Below are 25,175 nucleotides of genomic sequence, written 5' to 3'. Positions count from 1 at the left end.
GCAGGCTTCTAGATCTCAAATCCAAGGGGGAAAAAAATCCAATTTACAAAGTAACTTCTTACATTGATTGTGAGCTGTCAATGTTTGATGGGTAGATCCTAGAACATTAACTGATTAAATTCTTCAGTGCTATGCAGTCATAATTATGGCCTCTGCTGTTCTGAGCTTCTAAATTTGTGTACTGACACATGGAACATTCACAGAACGAGGAGTAGAGAGCAGAGTGGAACATTCTGATCTTTCCTAAAGAGAACCAGTAGAAAGACATTGAATTCAATTGAAATATTATTTATTGATTGCCTATAATTTATTGTACCTAATAAACTGTATTCCTTAAAAATATCCTCTCTGCCTATTTCTCCTTTTCCAGTTACACCAGATAAAAAAAAAATACTCTGCACCACTGGAGAGGGAAGATTTCAGGTATACTTCACACCGCTAGGTTCCCTGCCAACTATTCTCCTTTGTGCTGTGGACGCTCACACTTTTCAGTTCCACTTAGGGGATAAGATGAAGTGTTTTTTCCCCCATATTCAGTTGTCTTAATTGTTTCCCTAGGCGGCCTCCACCCTCAAGAACATGTATTTTCACAGAGCTCTTTCACACATATGGTAAAAGAGCTGTCTGGCCTCCCAATGATGCTTTGTGTCTCTGCACATTTGAAAACCTGTGGGCTAATGATTTGGTGAGAATTTTGGTGGTGACTGGGCTGCAGAGATCAACTTCATTTTATCGGTGCAGCAACTGAGGCCCAGAGAGGTGAAGAAATTTGACCAAGGTCATTCAGCCAGCGAGTGTCAGGACAATGCCTAAAATCAGTGCAGTTTTGGCTTTTCCATTAAGGCATACTGGGAGGGAGGTATATAATAGGGTGCTGGGCTCTGTCATGGTTAATGGATTGAAGTGGACTGACTGAGGAGCAAATGAAAAAGGGTATGAAGATAGAGCAAGCAGATAGGGTTTAGTAGTAAAGGGATACACTTTGGTCAGGAAGCAGGAATATTCTTTCTCCGATATGAGAAAAGGAAGAATTAAAAGCATGACGAAGATCAGACGTTTTTCAGTAGTTTACCTTCTATTAAAACCATGTAACAAGGAATATTGATTCGTCATCAGGTAATTTAGGGTATTGGAGTCTGGACAATTTCTGGTTCCACCTTCTTGCCTCTTTTGGTCTCTGCTACTTTTTGTTTTGCTAGAAGAGAAAGCAAGTGAAACACTTTCCAGATCTGATAACAGCAGAGATTGCTAGTGAAACCTCTGGCTCCCATCCAGGGATGACGTCACACCATCTGATATTAGTTGGGTTTATGTCGCTGTGTCAACCAAAATGCAAGGCATGTTGCCATGATTCCTTTTCAGCCATTTATCAGGTCAGTAGGAGAGCTCTTTGGTCAGTTGTATACTTTATATTATCATTCAGAAGCATCGCCCATCCATGGGCCTATGTGTATCTTTTCTTTTTTTGATGGATAGTTTTAAATTCATGTGGAAAACATGACTTTTAGTTGTAATTGGTATTATGGCTTTGGCCTTATCTGTGCTCACTCATATTCTTAAATTCACACTTGTCTGGGCACGTCTGGAGGGCTGGTGTGTTGGTTTCCTGGAGTCTCTTTTCATCATTGTTTGAGGAACCTCTGGGAAAGACCTTGTTCTGTGGGAAGACTTAGTTGAATTAGACGAGAGAGATCCAAAGGACAGCAGCCGTTGCTGATGTCTTATACAATCAAAGCAATAAGTGTATGTTAAGTATATATTTCTGAGAATAATGTTCATGGATAACAACTAATGGTAATTGAGTGCTTATTGTGTGCCATTAAGCATTCTCAGGGCTTTACAGGTCGTCACAGCAACCCTATGGAGTTCGTGGTATTATTAACTCATTTTACAGACAAGGAAATGAGGAACAGAAGTGAACAGAATAGAGACATGTACAGTCTCAAGGAGTTTATGGTGGAGTTAGAAATTAACCTTAATGAATTAACCTGTTTAATGAATGAGTGAAGTGTTAAGTGCCTACTAGCCTACTACGTATAACCTGAATTATGAAAATTTACCTCTTGTGCTTGTCCAGTGGAGCTTGCAATTGAATGGAGGAACAGTTATGAAAACCCAACTTCAAAATGTGTTAATGGAGGCGAGGAGGATTCCAGGGAGAGCATGCTGATGGTCACTTGGATTACCTTCCATTTGAACTCCTGGAATCATGTTGGAAACCTAGGGAGATTTGACTGTTAAAAATGAAAGCCGAGACTCAGGAGAACTGATTTATCAAAATCTGTGTGCCACATTGAATATGTGAAGTGACACCAGTAACTCTGTTAGGAATGGGGTTGGCAGCAACAAGATTGAGTGGCTTGGGCAACTGTGGGAGGTGATATTGTTGGTTTCAACAATGATGATTAATTAATATCAGTTAAATTAGTACCTTGGGCATCAGCACCTATGACATTGGTTCTCATTGGCAGATGTCACTGGATGGGACTGAGCAGGCGAGGAGGAAAGTGATATAGGTACTATGTGATGGTTGAGAAGATATTGTTCATGAACTTATCATTCATCTCCTGGGGAGTCCATGACATTTGCTCGTGGTGGTGAGGATGCATGGGATAGGAGGGAAGAGTATTGGCAATTACGGAGAAAGAAGTCACTAGTAACAGTTCTGCACTTCAGTTTGGGGTATGTGTTGGGGTGTGAATTCCATAAAGTGCCATTTAGCAGGTGTTTGTTCTGGGCGCATCACTCTGCTTCAGTTTGGTTTGGAAAATGGTGGTAGTAATAGAATTAACCTCACTGGGTTTGTTTAAGGTTTAAATAAGTGAATATAAGTAAAGAACTAATAGTGGTACCTGTAAGCCATTATTGAAGTGGTAGCTCTGATGATAGTGATGAAAAAATAATAGCAGTCAGTCTTTTTTTTTTTTCTTTTGGCGAGGAAGAGTGGCCCTGAGCTAACATCTGTGAGCATCCCCTTCTATTTTGTATGTGAGTTCCCACCACAGCATGGCTTGAGGAGTGGTGTAGGTCTGCTCGCAGGATCCGAACCCACGAACCTAGTCTGCCAAAGCGGAGCACGTGGAACTTAACCACTATACCACCGTGCTGGCCCCACAGTCAGTCTTTTAGATTAAACAATATCAGCAATAAACCACTCCACTAGAATCCAGGGGAGCTTTTTTCCTCAAGGAGACTTATATCTTGTTGGGGGAGATAAGATATATGTAATTGTAAAGTAATTAATTCTTAATATCCAGTTCCTATCTATCCCTTCCTATCCAGCCCAAGATTACCTTTACTAAATCTTCTTGTATATCCTCCTTCTCTCTAGCCATGCTGGACAACCCAAGTGACCCAGATTAGGTTTTCTTATGTCTTGGTTCATTTGTGTAAGCCATTCTCATCAGTCTGAAATCTCTTTCTTCTTATATCTGCCTGTTGAAATAGACGTCCTCTCTGCAAAGTCTTTATTTGCTGCCCCAGTCCCTCAGTTCAGCTTCTCTTGCATTGTCCTTGTGCCTTGTACATGCCTATTTGAAATTTGTTTTACTTACGCATTCTTCCATTAGATGGTGAATTCCCTAGGAGAAATTTATATAAGTTTTCATATTTCTGATTCTATGTAGTTTGGCTTATTGCATGAATGAATGAATGATTTTTCTAACTCCGCTGTAACCTCTTTGAGACGGTATCTATTAATTTTTCTTAGCCTCAGTTTCCACATCTGTGAAATAGGTTACTTATAAGCACCAAGAGCAATGGTTAGCATACAGTAAGCACTCACTAAGTGTTGGTTATTGTTATGAACATAACTTTCAGATAATGTTTTCAACACAAATTTTTTGTTTTGATTATATTAAGGTAACTACAATGGCTACTTTATGTGTTTTATTCTTTCTGAACTCCTAATCTTCCTTATTTTTAAAAGGGCTCTTCCTCCATTATTCTCAGACATACTTCCCTGGGGCCATTTACCTCCCACTATAAAGCAAATGAAGCTAATCTCCTAGGCTTGAAGTTGATTCCATCTAGACTAGAGAGAATATGCTAATCACCTTTGCTAAGTGCTTTTTGACCAAAGGTGTGAAAGCCTGATTCTGTATGGGGGAAAAAAATTGAAATTCCAGTCTTAAAATTTGTGATTATGGAATTTTCATTTTGAAAGGTAATAGTATCTCAAATTTAATGATAATTAATTTAATTTGCGGTGGATTGAGCATAAGTTTTCGATGGCCCTGTTGGTTGAGAGAACTAAAGGCATATGTTTTTGTGACATAGTATTTAATTTTCTTACATTCATTTTAATTTCTATAAAAATAGTGCACATCTTTTTGTCCCCCCCATTGCAGTGGCATGTTTCTGTGGATGTTTAAGACCATTCATTTTCAGAAAGCACAGACTGTTGTAAAGAAGGGTGCTTAAGGCTGTCAGCCTCAGTTTCTTCGTCAATGAGTATCACCCTGGCTGCCTGCATACCTCCCTGGAGTGTGTGGATGAATGGCTCTGAGCTTGTAAAGTACTTTGAATTTCTTGGATGAAAGGATCTCTGTAAGTACAGGTCTTATGAAGGTATTATATGTGGGCTTTCTAAACTGCTGCACAGCCTGTTTTGCAAGAACACTAATGCACTTCTGGGTTTGGAGTTGTAAAAAGATGTATGTTCAGAAGCCTCAGGCTGCATCCTGTGAGGTTCCTAAGGCATGTGTCACTGCTTGCTTACCTCTAGCACGGATTCTCTCTACACTACAGGTAGCTACAAGCCCACACCCGTAGAGCGACCGTTTGGACTTAAAATTGCCTGCGTTTGGCTCCTGTAGTGTTGAGGAGAAAGCCCAGGATGTTAGGAGAGAGGATGGGCAGTGTGTTCCTGGACCTGTGGCCTCACCTCTTGGGAGCCTCGGGGGGTGGGGGGGTGGCTGTAATAGTGACAGGAGAGAGCACACACACAATTGCTTTGAAGTGGTGGAGTTGAGGGGCGGGGCTTTGCTCGGGGAGTGACACTGAGATGATGAAGGAACTGGATTTGAGTCCTGGCTCTTCCAGTTACTGACCTTGTGCCTGTAGGCAAGTTGGTTAACTGTGCTGAGCCTCCGTTTCCCTTCATTTCATTGTGGTGCCCGGCGCTGGCAGGTGAACGCAGGTCCACATATCATATATCTAAGTATTTAGAAGTTATAAATTAAACTAAAAAACTGTCAAAATATTTTCAGAAATTCTCCTGTTCTGACCAATACACCTTTATAACAACCTTGTGGGCCAGGTTTGAATTTCCAAATTCTTCCGAGTTCCATGCCTGACCTGGTCGCGTAAGCAGAAGCATGGACCTACTGCACATGCCTGTGGACAGCTGAGTCTCCATGTCCGTGCTCCATCCACCCCATCCTGTGGGCCTCGGGGTAACCTATTGAGGAGTGTGGGTCGCCCTTGGGAGAGTATCCGGGGGACAAATCAGCACAGGCCTCGTAAGTGAGCTTGGGCTGTTTGAACTGGGAACTTGAGCGTTCTGGTTCCTGGAACATGATCCAGGAGGGGATTTTGGGCTCCTGATGGGCACGTGCCTTTGGCCATGGACTCCTGGGCATGCCAGGGTAGAGGCTCCTCTTGCGTAGAACTAAGGATGGTTCTGCATACAGGATTGGAATGAGCATTCATTGCAAAATACATATGATTGGGCATTTATGAAGTGTTAATATCGTTGAAAAGACATTTTTCTTCCAGCAGAAAAGTTTCAGCTTTCAGTTCAGCCCTAATCATATCCATGTTTAGCAATGATGAGAGTGAGAGCTGTTTTCTACCTGGTAGGATGATGCATTTATATTCCTTCTATTTCCAAGACCTAGCATAATACTCTGTTTTCACTTAGCATTTAATTCATTCATTTGATAACACAAATTAAATAAATATCTGTTACCTCTTCTTTCCTAAGCATTATCGTAGGCGTGTTGGTAATGGCAGTGAGTAGACGCAACTTCCTGGTGGAGGAAACAGAAAATAAAAGGGATAAATGTGTAAAATATGTAGTTTCCTTGAGCATGGCTTACTCTCCATTTGTTTATTCCATTGATAGATATAAAATGTGCCCATACCCGGGACTAGACACTTTGTCTCCACCAGAGAGAGAGAGAGAGAGATGAAAGGAAGAGTGATCACAAAACGAGAGTGTGGTGGTATTAATTTATGTGAAGCTCTGTTAACCGCAGGAACCACTCATACCCTTTGGAACTGATGTCCTAGAATTCTTTTTCATTGCAAGTCATCTACTGCATTTAAGGCATTGTCCTAGGCTCTATGAGAGGTGAAACATATTAGATGACACTTTAGTCCTTAAGAACTTAGAATCTACTGGAGGTAATATGGGGAAATTTTAGAGCAGTTCTTGTCGTATGAGAAGCACTTTGAATGTTAGCAATTTTTACTTGTCTGCCTGGGTCCCTGTCAACAAAGTGAATTCTGCTCTCCTTTCCTTTCCACTCCTGTCTCCTTCAGTGAGGTGGGGAGAAATCTTGTCTGAACCAAGTCACACAGTGGGTGTGTACTGAAAGAATTCTTTTCAGCGCCCTGGAATGCCGTCCTTGGGATTCAGCCGACGTCTCTCAATGGGGACTCAGACGTCAAGAGGGCAGTAGTATAATTACCTCCACTACTGTGAATCTGCTGAAAAGCACATGCTGAGTGTGGGTGTAAATTTATTGTGAAATTTAACAAAGGAAAAGTCACCTCCTTCTTTTCCTTTCTTCCCTTCAACTTGAATTGCATTTTAAAAGTCCTTCTGTTGGAATAAATATATGTTATTTGATCTGCTTTTAAAAGGCCTATCCTGGTTTGGGGTATGTAAATACCTTCCTGAAGCAAATGAGATGCTTTGGCTGTTCACACCCCTCTGTGGTGGCAATCACGCTCTACTTCTTGGTTTTGATAATTAAAAATAAAATAAAACAGCTAGAAAGAAAAGCATAAAAATTGTGGTGAGCCATAATTTTGACAGTCAGGGACTTCTTACCCGGTTGATAAAAGGGTCAGGCAACCTTCACCAAATATTTGTCACAATCAGTTACTCACCTTGGTTGATCCCTGTAAATGTGATTCTTCTGTTATGTTTACTAGAATCTTTTTGCAGATGTAGGTTAATTTTTGCAGATGAGTTACAAAGGGTGGGGAACTTTCTCTGTTGAAGAAATTCAGGAGGTGGTGGCAAGAGACTCAGTAGAAAGAAGATTGGTAAATGCAATTTTATGATTTTTCTTATTAAAATGAATGTGATTTTTAAAAACCTAAAGCAGTACATTTTGGGGTCTATATTTTCTCCTTCAGGAGAGACTCCATGTACGTAACCTTCTTTTTCTGGAAACTGTAGTGCTGGTTGCAGTTCTATTTCTAACTAGTTATATGATCCTGGGCAAGTTTCTCAACAGATCTGGCTCCTCTCGGTAAAATGAATGTTCTGCTTTTTGATATCTAGAATTTCTTGCAGGTTTAAAGTTCAGTGATGAAATAGAATAAAAGGCTACACATTGAAGCTACGGAGTGCTTCATAACCATGGCTAAGTATAATCATTGAAGAACCTTTTTTTTTTTTTTTAATTCACATGCCTGGGGCCTGTCTATGAATATTCTGGTTTAGTCAGTCTAGAGTGGGGTCTTGGGATGTGTATTTTTAATAAAAGTTCCCCTAGAGATTCTTCTGATGCACAGCAAGTGTTAAGAATGACCACTTTGCTCTCAGTAATTCTAAAATGGGGAGGGTAGTATGAGTCCTTGAGAGTTTGAGAAAGCTATGGAATTTTTCCTGAGAAAACTGTATATGTACACAGATTTTAAAGTTTAAGGGCGTTCACGCACTCCCTGTATTTAACAAATCTTGAGTTGAGAGTCCCTGATGGAGAGGTTGCTTCTAGGACTCTGTTTTTATGAACTACTAATCAAATACATAATGGCAAATATGATAGGATTACGACTACTGATGTGTCTGGTATGAAATTCCATTGAGAGCCAGAGAGACACAGGAATTTGTGTTGAAACTAGGAAATAGAGGAAATAGGGGATTTTTTTTTTTTTTTTTTTTTTTTGATTTTGCACTGGCCTTATTTACTGAGATCTGACCTTTCTGATAAGTTTCATGACTTCTTTGGAATGTGAAGTTGGGGATACTAATATTTGCCACCAGGCAATATTTATTTAGTGATGTGAGAACCTAGGGCATTAGTTGACTGCAAGTGTGATTATTAACAGGACCCAGGAAAATGCTACCAGAAATAATGGCACCTTTGTTAACACAGTGATTTTTTTTTTTCTTTCCCCAATAGCGCTGAAGGAAAAGTGATATTTGTTATCAAATCAAGCAGGGAATTTACAAATGATAACAAGTTAGAGAGGCTGCATTCTTTCTAGTATCTCACTCTTGTAGTCACAAATATCTTTCTCCCATGGACTGATAAAAACACTTGACCAGGGCCATAAATTTGCCCTGTCTTTTATCACCAGGGCCTTCGGAAGTCTGCGAACAGCCTTGACCTCCTCCTGTTCTTCTTTTATTGAAACGATGCTTATTATGTGGTGATAGTTTTAGGAGGGCAGAGGAGAAACAGTAAATAAATCAGCAGAATTTCCCAAGAAAAGATCGTGGCCTTTTGGAGGGCAGAAATGTATACTTTTTGTGGTGGTGATGGTCCTCCCGCTGACCCCAACAGCTTACATAAGAGCTTTGTGCACAGAAGTAGATGGGAGTTGGATTGGCTAAGAGTAAGCATTAAACAAAACAAAAGCAAAACCCAACTTGTCAGTGTTTTCTAGCCAGATTTCTGCTTTTTTCTTGTTGATAATACTTGCCTTGATTGCTGTTCACTATTTAGGCAGGGGCACAGGCATCGCTGGCCTCACTTTATAACTTGATAGAATTGGGGTCTGCAGTGATGGAAATGGAGTGGTTAAGAAGAATTTAACTTCTTTACTTTGCAAGTGCTTAAATGATATTTTATGGCACCCTCTAAATTATAGAATCCTTTGTGGACTGGGTATTCCCATGTGTATTCTGGGCTTAGCGTTTGAAATGCCAGAACTGGATACACAAATTACTCTCTCGCTATCCAGAGTGGAAAGTGTTATTTCTGTAGGTCGTTAGAAGTCTATAGTTCGGCCCAGGGGAGGGTATACTGGTCTGGGTTCTGTCTGCAGTCCAAGCTTTCTGTTACGCAGTAGTTGACCTGAAGCTAGCAGCTGATATGACATCATCTTGGGTGTTGCTGGCACATTTTTCTTTTCTCAGTAGGTCTGCACTAAATTATTTTTCCTTTTCAAAACAGAGAGACTTTTGGCTTGCTTTGCATACCCTATAGGTATGTCTGGCTGTGATGAGTGAGGTATTGTCCTCCTGTTTATTTCCTTCCAAGGAAGTGTCTGTTGACACAATATACTTTTCAATCATCTTTATTATAGAGCATCTGAAAAACCTTTAGGGCAAGTCAGGAAAGCCCCGCAAAGCAAATTCTCAGCCCCTGAAAGACAAGCCTAACCAGACACCAGCAGTTCATATTATTGTATTTCTAGAGATTTCTGTAGTGATAATGAGACCTCACAGAATATTAAAACATTTTGTTTAGAACTGTGTATTAGGAGGAGTGAGCAAAAGTCTCCAGGTGTTGTTTTCACTGAGTACATCAGTCTTGTCAGGACGGTGGTACCATGCGGGATCACTTTGCTTAATGCATAAATGACATTGCAAAGCCCAGGTCAGCCTGGGGTTATTCGGGGCTCCCAGACCCTTTGTTCTTTTCCATTTCCGGGCCCCTCAGGATCTTTTACAATACTTTGCTATCAAAGGTTTCTGCTAAGAAGGCTATTAATAATTTCAGTTTCAGGGGCCAGCCTGGTGGCGTAGCGGTTAAGTTCTTGCGCTCTTTTCTGTGGCCCAGGGTTCGTGAGTTCAGATCCTGGGCGCGGACTGACGCACCACTTATCAAGCCATGTTGTGGTGGCGTCCCATATAAAGTAGAGCAAGATGGGCACGGATATTAGCCCAGGGCCAGTCTTCCTCAGCAAAAAAAGGAGGATTGGCAACAGATGTTAGCTCAGGTCTAGTCTTCCTCACCAAAAATAAATAAATAAATAAAAATAAAAGAAATTTTGAATTTCACATGCTTTAGTAGCATTTGTTTTTCTAGATTCTGGCAGTGGGATTCAGTACTTTCCTGGAGCCTTGGCCAGGTATCTCGCATACCCTGTGTTGGTTCTTGAGCAGCTAAAATTTGGCGGAGCCTTCCCGTATTCTCCCCCTCCACTTCAGTCCTCCTGCTGGGGTTTTGCACACTTAGAGGGAAGCTAGTTGGACTTAGATGCCCCAAAATAGTCATAAACAAGGACACCTTCATTTTGCTTGGATTTTGTAATTCCTGCCTCCTTTCCTAGTTCTGACTCTTCAACTGCCTTCTCACAGATATCAAAAGCGATATGATTTCTCCTTACCACACTTATTTCTGAAATATTGTAGTCCTGTATTTTATCCTTACACCACCTGCTCCAAGAGGAGTTAATAGCCTATTTGTGGCATACAGATATATTTACCAAAAAAAGCAGAGGGGAGGGAAAAGGCTATGGGTGGGGTCTAGAGGAGAGAAGTGCTCAATACGGATGAGGAGTGGAAATAGCTTTGGGGTTTTGGTTAGAACTTGAGTAGAAGAGCGTTGCTGACTTTGGGTTCTGTTTCATCAGCTGTTGGAATCCTACCCAGGCTGGAGTGGGCAGGCCTTTTTCTATTTCTCTTCCAGAAGTGGAGTTCAGTGTTGATGGAAGAACATTGCATAATTATTGGCTTTTATGATGATCATTTTAGAACACTGGTTTACAAACTTTTTGAAACAACGGAAACTTTATGTATAATAAAACTTTAAACCAGTTTTTAATCAGTGCTCCTTTGCCAAGGAAGCATTTATTTTAATATTATAAGAATATATTTTCCACGTTTGATTTCATCTATTTCCAGAGACTTCAACCTTCATCTAAATCACTGACTCCTAAACCTTTGCCTCCAGCCTCTTGATTCTCCTAAAATCCTCATTCTTGTTTTCACAATACTGCTTTAAGTCTCCATCTAGTTATCTAGGAGATACATCACGTTAAGCATGAACATGTTCAAAGCTAATCCATTATTGTCTTTGCCCATTTTTTTTCTCTTGTATTTTCTATCTTGAGAAAGTGTCCAAAGTTAGAAGCTGGGGTTCACCCTTGACTCCTTATTCCTCCCAGCCAGTTTGGTCACTAAGTCTTTTATGTTTTATCTGCTAAATATCCCTAGACTCTGTCTACCCCTCTCTATTTCCATGGCTACTGGTTTAGTTTAGTTTCTTATCATTTCTTGCTAGACAACGGCAATAGATGCTACCTGTCTCCAGAGTTAGATATTTGAGGAAATTTCTGATCACTTCTCTCTCCTGCCTCAAATCCTCCAGGGTGTACAAGACCCTTCCTAAACTGGTCTTTCTAAGTCCTTCTCCCACCTTAGCCCTTCTCATTCTGTGTTGAAGTTGCCCTCACTTCTAGCGTTATTGAGGAATAATGCTTTTTCATATTCTGACTAGTCATGGACTCATCCTTCTCTTGGTTCCTCCTCTTCTTACTTCCTCCTGGAGACTGTCCTACCTACTCAAAGGCCCAGCCCAAATGTCTTCACTGTGACACCTCTGTCAATATTCCTTTGTCTGTGGCCTCTTTGTTATAGCAAATATCATATTAAATTGTGATTGTTTATGTGTCTTTCTCCTCACTGAACTAGGTATTTCTCAAGAGTAATGACTGTGTAATGTCTGGCACCCAATAGATAATAAATATTTACTGAATGAATGTAAACTGAGAATGGATGCTATGAGTGTTACATCTTTTTAAAAATTTTTATGTGGATCATTGTAAAAGTGCATATTTTATGTCTATTAATAATGCTCACGCTATTTGCTTTTTGGCATATTTTCCTTTTGCCTTTAAAATAACTATGTCGCCACTGTTGGAGATGAGAGTGTAATTTGAAAATTCAGAAACACAGACATAATACACACTTAAAATATTAAAATATGCCATAACCAACTCCTCCATTTGACAGAATATCTCAACCCTGACCTATGTCGTTATTAAGTCAAACCTTATTTCCTCTAGCTTAAAAGTCTCTTAAATGTCTAAAAGTCATTCACATTTCAGGAACTGAGATCCTTTCAATCATGGAATGTGTGAACTTATCTGAGGGTAAGAGGAAGTTGGATAAACTGGATCAGCTCAAGCAGAGAGAATCTCAACCTTGATTTCGTTATCTTTTATAGCACTGACTCCTTAAGTGAATATTGCTGTTAATAACATTGCAAGATGATTAACAGACAACTAAGGTGAAGGGGACCCTATTGACAGTAGTAATAGTTTTTTAGTGAGTTATGAGCAACTAATTAAGGAATAGTCATTTATTTGGTATGAGTTTACAGTTCCAGAGAATGGTTCCAATGGTTCCTTAATGTTCCACACCAATATTGGCAGTATTATGGTGGGCATCGAGTAGGTCTAACTTGTGATTTCCAAATCACTAATTCCAGAGACTCAACTCTCTCTTGATTTTTAATGAACAGTGGGCTTAATTAGATATGATTTTAAATTTTTCAAATATTATATATAAATGAAACTAAGAATGTCCATGTTGAATTTTAATTTCCAAATGTTTGGAGATTTTCCTGTTATTGATTTCTAGTTTAATTGCATTATGGTCTGAGAATATACAATGTATGATTGCAATCTTTGAAAGTTAGTTGAGGTTTGTTTATGGCCCAAGTTATGGTTTATCTTGTTGAATGTTTCATTTACTCTTGAATGTGTATTTTGTTGATGTTGGATTGAGTGTTCCGTATATGTCAACCAGATCCATCTAGTTGATATGCTATTTCATTCTTTGCTCTCCTTATTGATTTTCTGTCTACTAGTTCCAACTATTACTGACAGAGGAGTGTTGAAGTCTTCAACTATAATTGTGGATTTATTTACTTTTTATTTTCGTCAGCTTTGCTTTGTGTATTTTAAGCTCTGTTGTTAGGTGCATGTACATATATGATTGTTATATCTTCTTGGTGAATCAATTCTTTTATCATTATGCGATATTCCATCTTTATTCCTGGTAATTTTCTCTGCTCTGAAGTGTACTTTGTCTGATATTAATATAGCCATTCACCCCAGTTTTCTTTTTTACTTAAAAAAATCTTTTTATTTTGAGGTAATTGTAGACTCACATACTGTTGTAGGAGTGGTCTCTACAGAATTTCCTCTGATGGTAACAGCTTATAGGCTATAATACAATATCACAACCAGAAATTAATGTTGATACAAATCACTGATCTTATTCAGATTTCTCCAGTTTTACATGTTACTTGAGTGTACGTGTGTTTAGTTAAATGCAGTTTTATCACCTGTGTAGGTTTATGTATTTACCACCACAGTCAAGATACAGAGCAATTACATTACCACAAGGATCCTTCCTGTTGCCCTTTTATAACCACACTCACCTCTCTTCCCCCTGCCCCTAATCCCAACCCCTAGCAACCACTAATCTGTTCTCTATTTCTATAATTGTCACTTCAAGAATGTTAGGTAGGGGCTGGCCCCATGGCTTAGCGGTTAAGTGTGTGTGCTCCGCTACTGGCGGCCCAGGCTCGGATCCCGGGCACGCACCGACGCACTGCCTCTCCGGCCATGCTGAGGCTGCGTCCCACGTACAGCAACGAGAAGGATGTGCAACTATGACGTACAACTATCTACTGGGGCTTTGGGGGAAAAAAGGAGGAGGATTGGCAATAGATGTTAGCTCAGAGCTGGTCTTCCTCAGCAAAAAGAGGAGGATTAGCATGGATGTTAGCTCAGGGCTGATCTTCCTCTCACACACACAAAAAAGAATGTTATGTAAAGGAATCATACAGCATATAACCTTTTGGGATTGGCTTTCTTTCATTCAGCGTATTTCCCTGGAGATTCATCCAATCTGTTGTTTGTATCAATAGTTTGTTCAGTTTTATTGCTGAGTGGCATTCCAATGTTTAATTTTATAAGAAACTAAACATTGTTTTGTGGCTTTCCAGAGTGGCTGTATCATTTTATAGTTCCACCAGCAATGTGTGAATGATCTACTTTCTCTACATTCTTTCTAGAATTTGATGTGGTCACTATATTTTATTGTAACCATTCTGATAGGTATGTAGTGATATCTTAATGTGGTTTTAATTTGAATTTCCCTAATGGCTAATGATGTTGAAGATCTTTGCATGTACTTATTTGCTATACGCATATCCTCCTCAGTGAAATGTCTGTTGATGTCTTTTGCCCATTATGTAATTGGATTGTTTGGATTTCGGGCTTTCTTTTAATTCTTGTTTGCATTATTATTTTTTCATCCTTTTACTTTTAACCTACCTATACAAATATATTTGAAGTGAATTTCTCATAGATAGCATATAGTTGAGTCATTTTTTAAATCTAATCTGGCAATCTCTGACTTTTAGTTATTGTGTTTAGACCAGGTACATTTAATATAATTATATATTTGGATTTAGGTCCACCATTCCATTATTTCTTTTTTGTTTCCGATTTTTTTGTTTCTCTCTTTTACTTTTTCTGTTATATTTTGGGTTATTTGAACATTTTTGGTATTCCATGTTAATTAGTTAATTGTGATTTTGACAGTATCTCTTCATATAGCTTTTTTAGCGTTACCCCATTGATTAGAAAATACGTATTTAACTTTTTAACATATTTTAAAAATTTATATCTTATCACTTCATTTGGAACATAGAAGCCTTATCCTATAGGTCATTTTACACTTCCTCTTTGATGCCATTGTTGTCTTATCTGTAACATCTACGTGGATTGAAAATCCATGGCACTTTTTGCTTTCAACCATAAAACACATTTTAAAGAGCTCAAGAGGGGAATAGTCGATTATATTTATCCAGATATTTATCATTTCTCTTATTCTTCCTTTGTTCTTGTTGTTCATGTTTCCTTCTAGTATCATTTTTCTTCTTTCTGAAGAACTTCCTTTAGTAATTCTTTTAGAGCAGGTCTGCTCTGAATTTTTAAAGTTTCTCTTCATCTGAGAATGTCTTTATTTCACTTTTATTACTGATAGATGTTTTTACTGAATATAAGATCTGAAATTACAATTCTTTAAAACCTTTGTGCTGCTTTCTTTTTTCTGGCCTCAGTGGTTTGTATGAGATCTCCACAATCATTCTAATTATTGTTTCCTTATACATAACATTTTACTCTGGCTACTTTGAAGATTATTTCTTTGCCTTTTTTTTCAGTTGTGGCAAAATACACATAATAGAATTTACCATTTTAACCACTTTAAAGTGTATAGCTCAGTGGCATTGCTTAACAATTGCAATGTTGTGCAGCCATCATCACTCTCTTGTTCCAGAACTTTTTCATCACCCCAAATGGAGTGTCTTTAGCAGTTTGTCTTAGCATGGATTTCTTTAGGTTTACACTGTTTGAGGTTAGGTCAGATTCTTGAATCTATAGGTTTATCTCTTGCCATAGTTGGGAAATTTTCCACTCTTGTTTCTTCAAATATATTTTTAGCACATGTTTTTGTCCCTATATCCTTCAGGGACTTCTATGACAAGAATGTTAGATGTTCTGTTATTAAATCATATGTCTCTGAAGCTCTGTCCATTTTTCTCAACCTTGTTTTCTGTGTTCAGATTAGATCATTTCTACTGATTTATCTTCAAGTCTACTGACTCTTTCATCTGCCATCTCTACTCTGCTCTTGGGTCCATCTCGTAAATTTTTAATTTGATTATTGTCATTTCCAATTCTAGGATTTCCATTTGTTTCTTACATTTTCTATTTCTTTGCTGAGACTTTTTATTTTAACATTTGTTTCAAGAATGTTCATGATTGGTCATACATTTATATAATAGCTGCCTTAAAAGTCTTTGTCACGTAATTTCAACATCTGTGTCATGTCGGCCTTGGCGTCTGTTGACTATCTTTTTCCTGTGCGAGTTGAAGTTCTCATGGTTCTTGGTATGTTGAGTAATTTTGGAATCTATTTTGGATATTTTGAAGATTACATTATGAGACTCTGGGTTGTGTTTAAATCCTATGAAGAAAACTGACTTTTTTTTTTTTTTTTAAAGCAGGCAATTGACCTGGTTAGATTCAGGCTGCAAGTTCCAACCTGCTTTCAGGGGGCTGTATTTCAATATCAGTTTACTCTTCGAAGTCATTGTGGTACTCTTTGGTTCTGTTCTGGGTGTGCACCACCCAGTGGTCACTCTGACCTGTGCAGTCATCCATCTGTTCGTTCAGTTCTCAAAAATCTTTGGTATGCTAATTACAATCCAATCCACACATTTTTGGCTTGGTGATGATCCCTGGAATTCATAAAAGATGTTATAGGGTCGCTTCCCTGAGCATCTCCGTCTCTGCACTCTCTCCAGTACATTTCAGTTCTTTAGAATTCGCCTTTTCAGTTCTCTAAGACTCTGCTGTATGCTTCCCTGTTTGGGCCTAAGCAGCAGGAGGACACAGAGTAAAAGAAGCAACAGTAGGTGGCCTCAGCCTCTTGTGATCACCTCCTCCAAATGGATAGAAAGATTTCCCTCCCTCAGAGTTTTCACACTTGCTGATCTCCATTACTGGTCACTGCCAAAGAATTGCCTGGGGGCAAGGGCATGGGAAAACTGGCAAATGAGGGAAGAAACAAAGAACAAAATTGGAGGATTTCCACACTCCCATGAGTGTCAGGAGTCCCCTTTTTTGTTCCATGAGCCAGAATTAGAGGACTTCTAGAACTTTCTCCATCTTTACCACAGTGCTCATTTCTAGGTTTCTGGCTATATTAAGTTCAGGCCAAAGGTTATTGCTGGAAAATAAATGGTAAACCCACTGCCGGGTTGGGGTACTTTAGATTCCAGTGGTCTTCTGTGAGTTGCCTGCTGCTGTTTACTTTTCAGAATTTTCATAGCTGCTCTATGTCATCTGTCCAGGTTTTCTAGGTCTGTTCAATGGAAGAGGTGGGTGAAGTATGCTTATGCCATCGTACCCAGCACCAGAAGTCGGACCTAATCCATATTGATTTTTGAATAAGGGGGGGATGGGTTTTTTCTCTCCCACACTAAAGCAATCATGTGTGTGAAGTGTGAAGACTGCATTAATTTCTATACTGTTCATGAGTTCTGCATGGTTTTAGGTAATCAGAATTACTGTGAAAAATAGTTAGGTTTTTATGTATATAGGAATATGGGAATTTAGGTAAGGGGACAAAATCAAAAAGACATGTGTTATATGAGTATGTGTGCATATATACACTTACGTAATGATTTTAATAAGCTTAATTAAAATCAGGCTAATCTTTCAGTGATTATATAATCTGTCTCCAACTCAAGGAGCAGCATGCTGTACTTAATGTCATTCCTATTCTGAAGGATAAACTTCGGTAATCCAAGAGAGTATGAATCTCTGTCAAATGTTTGAGATGAAAACTTTAATTTTCCTACTTCACCATGTTCCATATTCTTGGCAGTTAACAGAGAGGAAACTCATAATAATGGTAAAAAAAAAAAAAATAGCTAAAAGGAGTTAGTGGTAGAGATAGAAAACTATATTTTGTATAATAAAATTTCGCCTATTTCCAAAAGGGATCAAAGAGGAAATTCTGCGTTGTGACTCTTAGTCATGGGTCAATCAAGGAAACAGAACTTATTTGTGTATTTCAAGCAGAGAAGGATTTAATAGAGGGAATTAGATTACAATTGTTAAAAGGACTGGAGGAGCTAATCCAGATGAGGGACTGCAGGAAACTGTGATGGCTACTGCCAGAGTCTGTGCTTGTCTATCCCAACACTGCCCAGTCAGTCACCACAGGACCCCATGGCCCGATGCTCCTTCCACTGCAGGAGCCTGTGTCATAGGACTTGGCCCGAATCTGCTGCTGCTATTCCTGCCAGAGCCAAAGACAAATGGATTCTACTGACTCCAGTTTTATCCAAGGGCCTCTCATTGAAAGAACCTAAACCTAGCATCTTACTGGCAAAGGAATCTGAGAAATGTAGTTTCTCAGGCTTCAAGCCCCTATGATAGGGTTAGAGCTTAGAAAAATAGGGGATGGTACTAATTAACCTAAATGTTTATAGTTCGTTGACATGTTTGAATTTGTTTTTATCACATAATGTGTTGTCTGTAAACAATATTCTAAGCTGCTTGAGGGTAAGAATCAGTTTCATATGCTTTGTCACGCCATAAAGCATAGCACTGAGCCTTGTGCTTGCTTAGTGGTCTTTTCGTATAATTGTGACCAAAACACTAACATGCCTTCAAATGAAAGACTGATGTTATTTACCCCCCGTTGGTTCCAGAGCCATCAACTAAAGAATGTGGGGCCTTCTCCTCTTTAGTCCCTGGGGCAAAAGCCAGAGAAATTTAAGACTATATTCCATAGGATTCCTGGGCTAAGTCATCAGTTTATCACATTTATCTACCTTTTAAAGAACAAAATTGTCTTTCTTACAAGAGGAAGATTTTGGAGGCACGAGTATATACAGGTCAATTAGTAGTTACCCAGTAACCTCACAGCTCCTGTTCAGGGGAATTGTGGGCATTTCCTATTTAGTGAAACAGAGAGGAAATTTCTCACTCACCCTCCAAGTTATGGTGAAAAAAGATCAAAGCATTCTGCAGTAAAAAACAACAACCACAAAAAAACTTTTATTTTTTTCTAGTCTAAGGATAACAAATAAGTTTAAAAAATTTTAAAGCAAAAAAAGTCACTTAAAACCTGGCTACTTTAAAGACTGTAAGACATTTTGGCATATTTCCATCTGGCCAGTTTTCAGTCTTTTTCTTTTATGGTTAGTTTACATAGATTATTAAAATTTGATGAGACTTTTTATTGCTATGTGATATTTCAGTAATTAGATATGCCATCATGTACATTTCCTCATTGTTGAACATTCCTTTTTCATCATTATAATAAATGCTGCATGACATATGGTACCTAAAATTTTTCATATTTGTAATTTCTTTAAGATAAAGTTCTATAGGCAGAACTACTGGGGTCAAGTAAATCAAGCATTTGTTTTCCTTTAGATTTTAAGTAATTTTTCTTTAAAGTATAATGTATATGCAGAAAAGTTCACAAATCATAAGTATACAGCTCAATGAACATTACAAATTCTCTCATAGGCAGCACTGGAATCATTGCCAGCACCTCAGAAACCATCCTCATGCCTTCCCTTGGATTAGTTTTGCCCGATTTTGAACTATATATAAATGGAATATCATTGTTTGTATTCCTTTGATTTTGGCTTTTTTCCCTCCCTCTGTTCAGCATCACGTCTGAGACGTTCAAAGATATCACATTTATTTTAGTCACCATATAAAATGCCATTAAATGAATATAGACTGTTCACCTACTGGTAATGGACATATGTTGTTTCCAGTTTTCAGTATTATGAGTAATGATGCTATGAACATTTTTGTACACATCTTTTTTTTCCTGAGCAAGAGTCATCCTGATAACATCTGTTGCCAATCTTCCTCTTTTTTTTGCTTGAGGAACGTTAGCCCTGAGCTAACATCTGTGCCAGTCTTCCTCTGTTTTGTATGTAGGTCGCCACCACGGCATGGCTGACAAGTGGTGTAGGTCTGTGCCTGGGATCCGAACCCACGAAGCTGCCACTGAAGCGGAGCACGCTGAACTTTAACCACTATAACACGGGGCCGGCCCCCACAAATCTTTTGATACATATGTGTGTACAGTTTTGTTAGATAAATGCACATCCACACAAACACATATGCCCTAAGAGCAAAATTGCTGGGTTATGAGGTTTTCACATATTCAATTTTAATGGGTGTTGCCAAACAGATTGCTCCACATCCTTATCAACATTTGGCATTATCAGACTTTTTCATCTTAGTCATTCTGGTGAGTCGGTAGTATCTCATCATGGTTCTAACTTGCATTTTCCTGTAATGGCTAATGAAGTTGACAAGCTTTTCTTATGCTTAGTAGACAGTTGAATACCCTCTTTGAACATCTTAAATTTATTGCCAATTTTTATTGAATTTTATTTTTTTGACTTCTAAGAGTGCTTTGTATACTTTGGAAATGAGCCCTTTGATAGTTATATGTGTTACAAATATCTTTGCCCACTCTGTGGTTTGCCTTTTTGCTCTCATAATAGTGTCTTTTGATGAACAGGAGCTATTAATATTAATATACTCAAATTCATCACTCTTTTTCTTTATGACTAATGTCATTTGTGTTCTGTTTAAGAAATTTTTTTCTATCTCCAAATCATGGAGATATTCTCTTGTGTTATTTTCTGGAAACTTTGTTGTTTTAAATAATTATGTAGATCTACAATCCCCCTGGAATTGACTTTAAATATGCTGTGAAATAAAAGACCACTTTTCTTCTTTTTTTTTCCACAGATGGATATAAAAATTGAACCAGCCATTTGTTCAAAATATCATCCTTTCCCAAATGCCCTGCAGAGTCACCTTCATCATCAATCAACTTCCCACCTACATGAGCTCCTTCTCATCTCATGGTAGAACATGAGTTGCTATTTATAACTGACTTCTCCTTAGACTGGTTATCTCCTTTGCTTCTCTTCCCCTCTTGCTGGACTCCATACACTGATTATCTTTGCAGTCTTTTATTGTAATATTTTAGTTGGAATACAGACCAAAAATAGGTAGTATTACCACTTCTACCTGGCTTCTTTATAAACTTGGCATTCAGGTTATGTCTCTGTATATGTAAAAATGGCTAACCAAGTAGGCTTCCTTAGCATTTCCAAAAAGCTCGTGTGCTGTGATTTACTTTTCATTATTCATTATGTGTGTGTTGACTCAGAAATAATTTCAAGCCCTTATTTTTAGCTATTTCTTCCTCCCCCTAAACTTTTCATCAGAGCTGCGTGAAAGAAGAAAGATGGACTAATTTAATATGATCTTGCCTTGCCATTGCCTCTTTCCGCTGTTTGGTAAAGGCAGTTCACAATCAGTAAAATTATCAAAAATAAAAGAGGTGGGGAGAGTTGTGAGGAGCTGGTGAGGAAAAGGAGCAGAGGATTTGACTAATCCCCAAAGTAACTACCTCTTCTGAGATAATCTGGAGCCAGCTTTGAGAGTGGATTAAGATTGCTAAGGGGGGTTTCTTTTAGGAAATTGGCTTTAAAATGATCCATTTTCCAAGAATATGTTTGTATTCTCTAATTTTGCCTTTGGAAACCTTCAGATAGCCTCTCTGACAACCAAACATTAGCGCTCCATTTCTTCTCATATCCTGAGATGAACTTGCAGAAAAGAAAGCTTCATTGAAAACTTGTCCTGAGTTTGCTACATTTAAAAAATAATTATGAACAATAAAAAGAAAGAAGGATAAACATTGCACATAGTGCTTTAGAAAGAAGCGTTAACATCTTTTAAATCTGAACTAGTTGGCCAATGTGCATGCATATTTTTACTAAAGGTTAACTAAATTGTTTAGACATCTCTAATGGTTGAACGTCATCTGATGTACCCAGCTGATTAATGTACTGGATTTCTGGAGAAAATCCCTTTAATTACTTATTATGAACTGGGAGTGGCTGATTTTGTGAAATAAAGTTGCTGTACGAAGTTCTTGGCAACCCAGGGAATTAACAAATATCAGTCTATACCAGAAAAAAGAGCTCTTGATTCTTGGAAATGCAGTGGAACTCAGTTCTCTAACTACTGTTGGAGTAACACTGGCAATTTACGAAGTCATTTTCCCTTTTATTTGCTTCTACAATCATACAACAATGCTATGAGGACGGGAATATTATATGTTTAAAAGGAAGCAAGGTGGGCCTGCCCAGTGGCGTAGTGGTTAAGTTTGCGCACTCTGCTTCAGTGACCTAGGGTTCGCAGGTTTGGATCCCGGGCGTGGATCTATGTACTGCTTGTCAAGCCATGCTGTGGTGGTGTCCCAGATATAAAGTAGAGGAAGGTGGACACGGATGTTAGCTCAGGGCCAATCTTCCTCAGCAAAAAGAGGAGGATTGGCAACAGATGTTAGCTTGGGGCTAATCTTCCTCACCAAAAAAAAAAAAAAAAAATCTAAAAATAAAAGGAAGCAAGGAGAGGCTCAGGGATTTCAAGGACTTGGGCCCAAAGGCATTCAAGTAGAAAGCTGGTAATAGTAATAGCTTTTCCTTGAGTGCTGTTTCCTGAGAACTTTTCTAAGTGCTTTATACATATTAAATTTTTAAATCTTCACATTAGTCCTATTAGGGAGGTACTATTATTATCCTGTTTTACTCATGGGGATGTTGAGGCATGGGAAAGCTAAGTAACATATTCAAGATGCTGGTAAGAGCAGAGTGGATGTGAACTGAGCCTGGGCTGTACCCACTGTGTTGTGCTGACTAGGGCTTGAACTCATGTTTTCAACATCAAGTTCAGGGCTCTTGCTGCTTCACAACAGTGCCACATGGTCATATAGTATAGCTGGTGATGATGGATGTGGATTGAGATACCCCGCTCTTCACTCATGGTGCTAAGTTGGAATCGTAGGTCCTGAATCAGACATTTCTGCTCAGTGCCTAGCATAGTGGTAGGGATTGAAATGTCTGTTGAAATGATTTGAATTCAAAACTGTGTCCATTTTCTCCCATCTCATCTTTGTTTTCGCTATTTACCAATGCAGTCCCCTTGCTGTTTGTTAGACACCGTCTCGTCTCACCCTCTCTGTGTGGTTACTCGTGTCCTTCATCGCAACTCTGCCTGTCACCATCCATCCATCCATACAGAAGGGCCCACCTCATGCTGTGTCTGTGACATTGAGATACTCACTGCCTTTCTCATTGCCCACAGAATTCATGGTCCTTATTGCATGTTTCCACATAGACTCCTGCTATATCCTGTAATGCTTATGGGTGTGATGTTGTGTTGTGTTCCCAAATCCTAAATTTCAGGCTGCCCAGTGATGACTTTATGCCCTTTATTTTCACGTTCATGAGCCTGTAATGGGAATCTTGATTCTGTTCCGGGTCTGATTGTCAGTCCCTGCATCATGTTAGCTTGTCCCAATGACCATGACTTTTTAGAGTCTTGTAACCTTCTTGGGTATGTTCCCCCAACTTTTGGATCTTAAACATTTTCTTAATTACTCTTGGCATTTTGGTTCTCCATATAAGTTTTAGGATTGGCTTGTCATATTCCACCAAACAGCATGTTGTTATTTTTCTTGGCATTGCATTTAATTTGTAGATTATTTCAGAGAGAATTGAGATTGTTTTTCAGTTTTGAAACTACTCATTGATGAGCACAATATCTGTCTCACTTACTATAATTTTCCTTTATTTTTAATACAGTGGTCTTACACATCTTTTTTTGAATTTCTTCCCAGATACCTTCTACTATTTATTGCTATTATGAATGGACTCATTTTTCTATTATATTTCCTGAATGATTTAGTGATTTATAGGAATGCTTCTAATTTTTTATGTTCAATTAGTACCCAGGGGCTTTGTTACATTTTTTAAAATTCTATTGGATTTTTTATGTAGACAATATATAATTTCTCATTTCCAATTACTCACCCATTACATTATTATTATTATTTTATTTCATTAGGACTTTTAGTGCAAGGTTGAAAAAAAGCAGTTATAGAAGACATTCTTGTCTTGTCTCTGATTTTAATGTTTTATCAATAATTATGATTTTTACCCTGGTTTTTATATTAAAATTATAAACAAAATATAAGATATTTAAAAGCACACACACACATCAACTATAAATCTACCTTTTGTAAAATTTCCAACCTCTTAATGGTAAAAACCATTAAGGATATGTTGTTTTGTTCTTCCTTTTCTCAAAGTTTATATAGCTATATCTATCCTTATATATACACAGTCACACACACATATTACAAAATAAATAGAATCTTTATATACATATTAGTCTTGGCCTTTGTTTTCACTTAACAATAGATGAAGATAATTTTGTAACTTAGCATATTTATAGAATTACTTTATTCTTTTTAATGGTAATATACCTTGTGTGGGTGTACCATATATCTAACAATTTCCCTGTTAGTGCACATCTAGAGTTTTTTCTTCCTTCCTTTCTTTCCTTCTTTCTTCTTCCCTCTCTGCCTCTCTCTCCCTCTTCTCCCCTCTCCCTTTCTTTCTTCTTTGGTGACTGCAAACAATGCTGAAATAAACATCTCTGTGCACATATTTTTATAGATTTGTATTATGTCTTAAGGACATGTTCCTAAAAGGGAAGTCTCTGGGTAAAAGGACAGGCACATACTTTTTAAACTTTTTATTTTGGGAAATTTGAAGCATGTTCTAAAGTAGGAAAAATACTATCATGAATCTTCATGTACTCGTCACCCTGCTGTGATCAATGAATGACCATTCCAGTTTCGTGTACCCACTCCCTTCCTGCAAGTGGGTTATTTAGAAGCAAGTCCCACATCCTGTATCATTTCATCCTTAAATATTTCAGTATGTATCGCAAAAATGTAAAGTCTGTTTTTAGAAATGTTAACAGAGTACAATTATCTTATGTGAGAGATTAACAGTAATTTTTAAATATCAACTACTATTCTGTCAGCGTTCAAATTTCTCTGCTTGTTTCAATTTTTTCACACTTTTTTTCTTTGGATCCAAATAAAGTCTGAACATTGCAGTTGGCTAGTATGTCCTTTAGGTTGCTGTAAATCTGTAGGTTCCCTCTACCTGTCTTCATTTTTCCCTTGCGATTCATTTGTTGAAGAGAACATGCCATAGAATTTCCCATTGTTTGGATTTGCTAAATGCATCACGTTCTTCTTTTCTCTGTATGTGTCCTATAAATTTGTAGTTAGGTCTTGAGCTGAACTGTCCAATAAAATAACCACAGATGACTATTTTAAGCTAGTTAAAGTTAAAATTTCAGTTTGTTGGTTGCACTCGCCACATTTCAGGTGTTTAGTAGTCATGTGTGGCTAGCGGCTACCATATTGGACAGCATGGATATGTGCTATTTCCATAGACACAGAGAGTTCTGTTGGACAGCACTGGTCTAGAGGTTTGCTTGGAATTAGGTGTTTGTTTGGTCAAGAATTATTTATCGATGATGTTGTATTCTTCCCTCAGGAGGCCTGTGACTAGTGATATCTAGCTTTCTTTTTA

The 25,175-nt window shown here is 38.2% G+C and overlaps 1 long non-coding RNA gene across 8 annotated transcripts in view; it reads left to right on the top strand.

The window, feature by feature from the left end:
- The window catches only part of LOC131414101 (uncharacterized), a 299,351-nt gene that overhangs the window by 91,020 nt on the left and 183,156 nt on the right, over window positions 1-25,175 (top strand). For 3 of the 8 annotated variants that reach the window (XR_009222114.1, XR_009222115.1, XR_009222112.1), the window contains exon 3: window positions 20,455-20,573. The exons of the other annotated variants lie outside the window; for them this stretch is intronic. This is a non-coding gene — a long non-coding RNA (uncharacterized LOC131414101). The remainder of the gene's footprint in view (window positions 1-20,454; window positions 20,574-25,175) is intronic. 8 annotated transcript variants of the gene reach the window in all.

The sequence above is a fragment of the Diceros bicornis genome, chromosome 14, assembly GCF_020826845.1.
Source record: "Diceros bicornis minor isolate mBicDic1 chromosome 14, mDicBic1.mat.cur, whole genome shotgun sequence".
Lineage (NCBI taxonomy): Eukaryota > Metazoa > Chordata > Mammalia > Perissodactyla > Rhinocerotidae > Diceros > Diceros bicornis.
This window is presented reverse-complemented; position numbering and strand designations above follow the sequence as displayed.